Source organism: Maniola jurtina, chromosome 15 (assembly GCF_905333055.1).
Source record: "Maniola jurtina chromosome 15, ilManJurt1.1, whole genome shotgun sequence".
Lineage (NCBI taxonomy): Eukaryota > Metazoa > Arthropoda > Insecta > Lepidoptera > Nymphalidae > Maniola > Maniola jurtina.
Window position 1 is genome coordinate 11,946,651 of NC_060043.1, and position 9,014 is coordinate 11,955,664.

Below are 9,014 nucleotides of genomic sequence, written 5' to 3' on the forward strand. Positions count from 1 at the left end.
GACTATGAAGTTTGGATCATGGTAGCTTCGGGAGATAACAGGTTATAAAAGTGAAAAATCTTGTCAAAGTATAAAGTCTACTATGAACGCTCTCATATTATATAAATTAGGTATTTACTTATCCACATAATATGCCCACGCTACGCAAAACGCACCATACAACGCCCTGCGTCTCTCTAAACGAGGCAGTAGCATGACGATTCATGTTGTTGCTATCTCTCGCGCTTCCTATGCGTCCAAGCCTTTAAGGATATTAATGAAGGAACCCCCAAAAAAGATTTAAACGCGCGAATTCCGCAGTTTATGACGTGCGAAACGGCCGGGTCGCGGAAACGCCCGACCGTATAAACCGACGGCTTCCTTATTTACGGTTACGGCCCTGTTACGGCCCAGTGTCCCGATTTGTTCCATTACGTTTATTGAAGGTAGATAAAAAGAATCCCCCCCTCAACCCCCCTTCTTTCTTCTTCACAAGAGCGGTCGCTATTTTAACTTTACTTCACTTTGATAAACCCCTCACTTTGATAAACCTGTACTAATATTATAAAGCCTCCAGCCCGCTGGACCGATGACCTGAAGAAAGTGGCGGGGAGCGGGTGGATGAGGAAGGCGGAGGACCGTGTTCGGTGGCGCGCTCTTGAAAAGGCATATTCTAGTAGTGGACGCATACAGGCTGATGGAATGGAATGTAATATTATAAATGCGAAATCATAGGACACTCGACGCAAACGAACTGATTGAATTATCTATTACTACCGGTACACCGGCCTGTCCACACACGGAGTAGGGCTGAGGTCTGAAGTGAAGGTATTACCAAGAGACGCCAGCGCGGCAGTGCCTTTAGCCGTGCTTGTTGGGGCTACGATAAATTGGCAGAGAGAAAGAGAGTCGCTTCTTTACACAGTAACAATAGTAGGTATTCAGTTGCGAAAGTAACTGTTACAAAGATCCAGACTTAGAAATTAAAGTCGCCTTACGTTACCGTAATTTATTTCGACGCGACGCTTTTCTTACGACCATCGAAATATAAATTTCAATGCTAACACAAATATTTGAACAAATAAATTTTGCGATAAAATCTTTTGCAAGTAAGCAAATATATTTGAAAAGTAGACGAAAAATACGTAAATAAATGCATATGACGCACATTCGCGATGTTTGTTCAAACGGTTTACCATAAAATGCAAATAAAAAGAATATTGTATGTAAACAGAGGTTGCGACTTGTAACCAATAGGGTTGACATATTTTGTAAGTTAAAACGATAGATTGCCGTAGAATTTAGAATATGTATCTAAATATATAACAAGTGTAAATTAAAAATTTATAACACCCCCGACAAGTGAAGGTTACAGTAACTAGAAAAGAGCTGATAACTTCCAAACGGCTGAACCGATTTTCTTGGGTTATAGCTAAGAACACTCTCGATCAAGCCACCTTTCAAACAAAAAATCTAAATTAAAATCGGTTCATTAGTTTAGGAGCTACGATGTCACAGACAGATACACAGATACACACGTCAAACTAATAACACCCCTCTTTTTGGGTCGGGGGTTAAAAACAGAAGTGAATAGGCATCTTCTAGGTAAACGCGTCTCATCTTAAGTCACATCATCACTTTCCATCACGTATGATTGTGGTCAAGCGCTTGCCTGGTATGAATAAAAAAAATACTTCAGGTCAAAAATGGGTGAAAAACAGATTTTCTTATATTGTAACAAAGTTACGTAAACGAGCTAATACAAAACACAAAGAGATTTAGGTATTAAAGTAGTGAATAGAGTATGAATTAAGTATGAAGCCAGCACTCACGCGGCGAAGAAGGCGCCCATTTGAAGGTAAAAGGGATTCGGAATAACATAAATAAATGAACCAAATGAAGAATTAGCATCGCCCCGAGACCACATGAATAATGAATGGTCTACTTCATTAGCATCCGCTGAAAATTACAGAAACATTTCGTGACTTTCGCTCTCAGAGCACTTATTGCGTACTTTATGTCCATTTGCTTTTTACTAATAATGACCAGTCTCAACAAGAACAAATTGAAAATTCATATCACCCTTGAAAATCCGAGATGTTGAATTGATGTCATGTTTTTGGTTTGGTAGGAGGCTTCGGCCGTGGCTAGTTACCACCCTACCAGTAAACCGTGCCGCCAAGCAATTTAGCGTTCCAGTGCGAATAAAAACTGTCACACCCCTTCCGGGTTAGCCCGCTTCCATCTTAGACTGCATCATCACTTACCACCAGGTGATATTGCAGTCAAGGGCTAACTTGTATCTAAAGAAATAAATAAAATACCTTTGCGATTCTATGTTTTTCATCCTTGATCAATATTTTATACTTTGGGCCGAAATAAAATTATTAATAAAGTAGCTTAAGTCCACGACTTCATCCGCGTGGACACAAAAACTAAACTCCCTATTTTATCCCCTTAGAAATTGAAATTTCACTTTTATAGATCAGTCAGTCAGTCAATCAGCTTTTCGTTTTATATATTTAGAAGAAATATATAAAGTAAGGAAGTATGGTATCTTGAAATATTTTAGGTAAAACAGGTCGGCATCGAAGTTATAAGAACCGGAGACGTCTCACCTTGAAAGTTGCTGATAAATACATCATATTCATATCAATATTAGACTCCGGTGCCGCGGGGACTTGATTTAATTCAATATCTGCTATCGAATTTCAATCGGCGTTTACACTTATCATCTTAGCAATTTAAAATAAGTTTCAAAATTGAAAATATTACAATAAAGGCCGATTCACACCAATTGCGTACACGTGACACGTGCGTAGTGACGCGCGTAAACCCCTAACATACCGGGTTACGCATACGTCCATGCTTTACGCAAGCGGTGTGCCAACTGCCATGTTTCATACAGTTCCATACATTACAATGCAATTGTACGCGCTACGTCTACGCTTACGCAGCGCTTACGTAGCCTGTATGAACGAGCTGTTAAACTTAAAACTTATAGCCTTTTCTTATTACTGCTCGCATCAAATGGTGTCAAGAGAAGAAAAGTATTTTTTTTAAATAGGTACTTTCAGTAGCTTATACCTATAAATTGGCCCATGTGGCACAAACTACTTAGCAGATATGCGTACTTTAATATTACACGCAAACACTACTCTATCCCACACATTTTGTTTCTCAGAGAATAAGGAATGTCTGGCGGCAGTGGGATCTTGCTCTGTGTTTAATATCAGCCTCCGTACTGCATAGCGAATTAATCCTAAGCTCTCCCATATCATGTTCCTTAAGCGAGACTTTAGTCTAATTACGAGTAAGTACCTGAAGCTACGCCTTAGCCTGAAGTACCTAGCTAGCTATACAGTCGTTATTCCTCATTACTGAGGGTCGTGAGCCCTTTCCATTAATACTATAATAGTAGGAGTTTTCTTGGGATAATAATGCAGTGGGTCCCCAGATCCTTCCGCATACAACTCTTAGGAATAAGATTTCGACTTATAGGTAAATTGACAGTCATTATCAGATATTAGTGATAATAACCGGTACCGATGGCTTAACGTACTCTCCGAGGCACAAAGGAAACGAAAAGGCCAAATTCGGACCCCTGAAGTCGGTCACCCATCCGACTTGGGCCAACGTTGCTTAACAATCACAATCGATTGATATGCGTTGTCTTGTGTTTGTTGACTCAACTTATCAGAGAAAGTTTAGAAAGATTATTATTAACCGTAACCGTTAATTAATTATTTTACTTATAGGTACTCGTCATATTTAACTAGTAACCTTTTATAATTAAACTCTTCAATCATCCCGGCACCCAGTTAAACCATATTAATATTCTCAGGAGACGTGTTATTTATGTTGCCTTGAGGATTCATTAAAATATTATTAAACCTTAGATTAGGTTTAATCTTTTGTACTGAAACTCTGATAATCCCGGCATCGAGGTAATAAGTATTTGGCTAACTTAACCTTATGTAATGGAAACCTTTAATCATCCTAGCACCCAGTTAGTTCATAATAAGGTCTGAGTGAGATACTAAGTAACATCAGAGTGAGCTAGAGTGAGGGAACTCTCATTTTGATCCTGAATCGACATTAATGTCAGATATTAGGCTATGGTGACGTGAAATCAAAGAAAAACGGCTATTTTAGGGTCAAATGTACTAACGTTTGACCCCTGCCAGCCTCGACGTTCTGTTAGAAGTTCCCTAATTGTCGTAAATTTTGGTAATATTCTCAGGAGAAGTGTCATTTCTATTGCCTGTCTAGCGTTGTTTAGTTTTCATATTTACATTTTTAACCCCCGAGCCAAAAAGAGAGGTGTTACAAGTTTGACGTGTGTATCTGTGTATCTGTCTGTGGCATCGTAGCTCCTAAACTAATGAACCGATTTTAATTTAGTTTTTTTTTTGTTTGAAAGGTGGCTTGATCGAGAGTGTTCTTAGCTATAATCCAAGAAAATTGGTTCAGCCGTTTGAAAGTTATCAGCTCTTTTCTAGTTACTGTAACCTTCACTTGTCGGGAGTGTTATAAATTTTTAATTTACACTTGTCCTCAAAGTCAGGTGCTCGCTTCTTGTCTCTTTTTATGTATCCCATACTCCTCTCATAAATGAAATATACTATACTACATATGGGATACTCATCAAAGCACCCGGTTATCTAAAATTTAATAGTCTCAGGAGATGTGTAATTTCTGTTGCCTCGAGGATCTTAGTGCGCTCTCTCTGCACTGCATAGGGAATTAATCCGAAGCTCCCTCATATCGTGTTGCTCAAGAGAAACTTCAATATGAGTTATACAGGGTGTAACCGAACTCTAGCAATAACTTAGCATTATTATTATACTCGCGCCTCGTCCTCGAGATTAGCAGGTTCTTGATGTTATAACACAGGTAGTTACGCCTAGATGTCACCACTCTGCACTTAGTTGAGAAAAAAGTATTAATTAAATTTTTATTTTTCTTGTTGTGGGTAGGTATCGTCCATTTGCATTCTCGGTCGATTGTCGTCCATCATTCGCGTTCTAGTGCTCAACCACTCAACATCTTTTAAGCGTTTTCGCACTGTTCGGTATAAAAATGTCCAAATGTAAAGGATCTAGGACCATTATTATAAGAATAAAATACGAAAGTTAGAACTTAAAATTCGTAAACGGAAGATAAGTGTTTCGGAGAGTGTATTGCTGTGTAATGTGTATAAATGTGTATCGTGTAACTTGCAAGCTGTTGCTGTAGTAGAAGACGAATTTGGAGCAGGTATTTACATATTTTTGTTTTAAAGTGATATATAATATCGTCTCTTTTGCTCGCACGTGTTTACGTACTGAATATTTAAATGCAACCTGAACAGTCATTGGGGCTGCTTCGACGCATTAAATTATGATCTCTCGGGCCTGTACGTATTTACGTACTAAATATTTAAATGCAACCTAAACAGTCATTGAAGCTGCTTCGACGCATTATAATATGATCTCTCTGGCCTGTACGTGTTTACGTACTGAATATTTAAATGCAACCTGAACAGTCATTGGGGCTGCTTCGACGCATTAAAACATGATTTCTCTGGCCTTTACGTGTTTACGTACTAAATATTTAAATGCACCTGAACAGTCATTGGGGCTGCTTCGACGCATTGAAATATGATCTCTCTGGCCTATACGTATTTACGTACTGAATAATTAAATGCAACCTGAACAGTCATTGGGGCTGTTTCAACGCATTAGAATACGAATGGCAGTCCTTCCGCTGGGGATTTTAACCTTACCTAATAAAACTGACAAATTTATAAGGTACCCTGACTTATTAATAATAATTAATATACTATAAACGTATATTTTCTGTTTAAGGAATAATAAATTACGAAAATTTGTCAGGGACTTCTTAAGGTCCACATTATAAATAAGTTATTTAGCTTATAAACTTTGAAATGATTAATATCATATCTATGATAAATTTCTTATACGCTCGCAATGCGACCAGATGACTTGCTAATTCTTTGTTTAAAGAATAATAAATTATGAAAATTTGTCAGGGGCCTCTTGAGGGTCCACCTTATAGGTAAATTATTTAGCTTACAAACCTTGAAAATATCATATCTATGATAAATTTCTTATACGCCCGCAATGCAATCATATGACTTGCTAATTCTTTGTTTAAAGAATAATAAATTACGAAAATTTGTCAGGGGCCTCTTGAGGGCCCACCTTATAGTTAAATTATTTAGCTTACAGATGACTTGCTATTTCTTTGTTTAAAGAATAATAAATTACGAAAATTTCTCAGGGGCCTCCTAAGGGTCCACCTTATAAGTAAATTATTTAGGTTACAAATTTTTAAAATATATCTATGATAAATTTCGGATACGCTCGCAATGTGAATAGAAGATTTGCTACTAGAATGACAAACTGAAGACAACACAGCTCAGATTTTTAACAACAACTTTGTGCCTCCACCAGGCCCTAGCAATGACACAGATCTTCCCCCGAAGACCCTTTTGCTCATGATACAAATGTCTTGATCTGGACATGGAGATTTTAGAGATATTATTAAGTACATATTGTCCAGTAGAAATGTTTCACCTTACATAATCAGGCATGTAAAATTTGTACAAAGTCATTCATATTTAAGTTACAAAGTCATTCATATTAAAAATTAATATTTAAACTATTCTTTGAATTTCAAAAATTTATCATATAATTTTTAAATTGTGTAGAAACACCTTTCTATTAGCCACCGTTTAAACCTTAATTGAAATAAGTTTAATGTAAGTTTTCTAAACGCCTTTGGTATTTGATTGAAAACTATGATCGATTTTACTGCGCAGTGATGATCCTACCTGTAACTAATAATAAATACGGGCCAGAAATACGCAACGAATTTGCAAATCGTTTATTACATGTTGTAAGAGACGGTCCTAATAAGGAAGACCGTAAAAACTTAATTAAACTAAAATGGGTATTTCGTACCTATTGCCAAATTGTACTCAACTAGACGAATTATGAAGGACTGACATCGAGAAATTTAAAATGCAAGGCCCGTAGGCCGCCAGAGGGGCCACCAAGGAACCGTGAGCTTGCCGCGCCGCGCGCTTCATACCACCCCGCCGCCGCGGCCGCCGCCGCGCCGCCCGGCGCACTACCCACCGCTGCACAGTGGGACGGATCGTGCGCCGCCGCCGCGCCGCACGCGCACTCATCAAAGACGTCGTCGCGGGGCTACCAGGCAACGGATTCCCGTCGCCACTATTACATGCAGCTAAGTATGCATGACTTTTATCTAAATTTTATCAACTGTGGGCTCGCTACAACGATAATAGTACTATACTGACTATTGGTACTATCCTGGTTAAAAGGGTATAAAATGCCATTTATATCACCTGTTGTACAACAGATACTTCCTGCTAGCGGCTAGCCCAACTTACTCGGCTATTGAAAGACCTCATTACTAGCTACCTACTCAATTTTGGAGCCATATCAAAATGTTTCTTCATTTTAGAGTGTTTCTCAATTTGTCTCCATGGACTTAAGTATAATATAATACATAATGTAAATATAATATTTTTTTTTTTCAAGTATTTTCCTGGTACCAGAATCTTGTGGCAAGATGCGATTCATTTTGAATCTAAGAAATCTTAATAAAATTGTTAAAACGGATCATTTTGAACTAGAGGATTTAAGAACAACATTAAAAATTATAACATAATATGTTTGTCAAATGGCGTCAATTTACTTAAAAGACGAGTATTTTTTAGTTAAAATACATGAAGAATCACGAAAATATTTAAGATTCTTTTTTGAGAGTAAATTATTCGAATTTAAGGTCTTGCTATTTGGGCTAAGCACGGCCGCATACGTATTTACTAAAATATGTAAACCTAAAGCTGAATTATTGCGCTCCGCGGGTCTTCTTTCTACCGTCTATTTAGACGATTGACTGACAGTATTGTTGGGTTCTTCCCGTTCAGAATGTTTAACTAACATAGATCTAACCAAAAGACTATTAGTGTCATTTGGTTTCATTACCAATGAAGTAAAGAGTCTTTCTTTTTGACCAAATGTAAATTTTTAGATATGATCATAGATTCAGACAGTTTTCAAATTGGCTTACCAACAGAATAAAAGATTGCGTATAAAAGCGCATCTTTAAATTTTCTAAAAATTTAAGTGTTGCAAAATTAGAACTTTTGCTCAGCTATTAGGCTTATTAGTTTCTCCTTGTCCGACCATCGAATACGGATGGTTGCACACTAAGGAAATGGAAAAATATAAACTTCTCAACTTGAAAGGTCATGATGATTACAACAATTTAATGAATTTACCCTTCAACATGTTTTCGACTGGATATATAAAAATAAAAAAAGAAACGAAAGTTCTGTTCATCGAATTAGTCTATTTTGATTTTTGAATTGAATTGATGTCTACCTACCAAGTTGAGATATTTTCTGACGCCTCAACGATGGGGTGGAGGGCCGCATGTGAAGGTAGGTCTGCAAGTGGATCGTGGTCGAATAATGAACGACAACAACATAAGAATTATTTAGAGCTGCTTGCTGCAATTATTGCTTTAATTATTTTTGCAAAAAACCTTTTTTAACTGCCAAATATTGCTACATGTTGACAATTCAAGGGCAGAGAATACATAAGTAAAATGAGTGGTATGAGGGTACCGTATACGGTACCCTCATCTCACAATAATTACTCGTGATGGATGGGAGTAGTGCCTTCTCGTTTTCGCATCTTACATTAAATCTAATGACAATACAATTGCAGACTATGAATCACGTAGAACTCACCCAGTCATAGAATGGGAGCTGTCTGATTGGGAGTTTTGACGCAGACATTCGCTATAGACTCATTTACAGTTTCATGGTCAGATTATAGTTATACGCGTTTCCGCTTATGTCAGTGATACTTAAGACGCTTAGAAAAATAATTACAGACAAAGCACGCGGTATCATGGTTGTACTCCTTTTGGCCTACACAGCCATGGTACCCCTTGTTAAGATACCTCTTATTTCGGATACTGTGACTTTT

At 37.5% G+C, this 9,014-nt stretch overlaps 1 protein-coding gene across 1 annotated transcript in view; it reads right to left on the bottom strand.

Moving 5' to 3' along the window:
* The window catches only part of LOC123872789 (protein kinase C, brain isozyme), a 193,850-nt gene that overhangs the window by 112,210 nt on the left and 72,626 nt on the right, over positions 1-9,014 (bottom strand). The window lies entirely within an intron of this gene.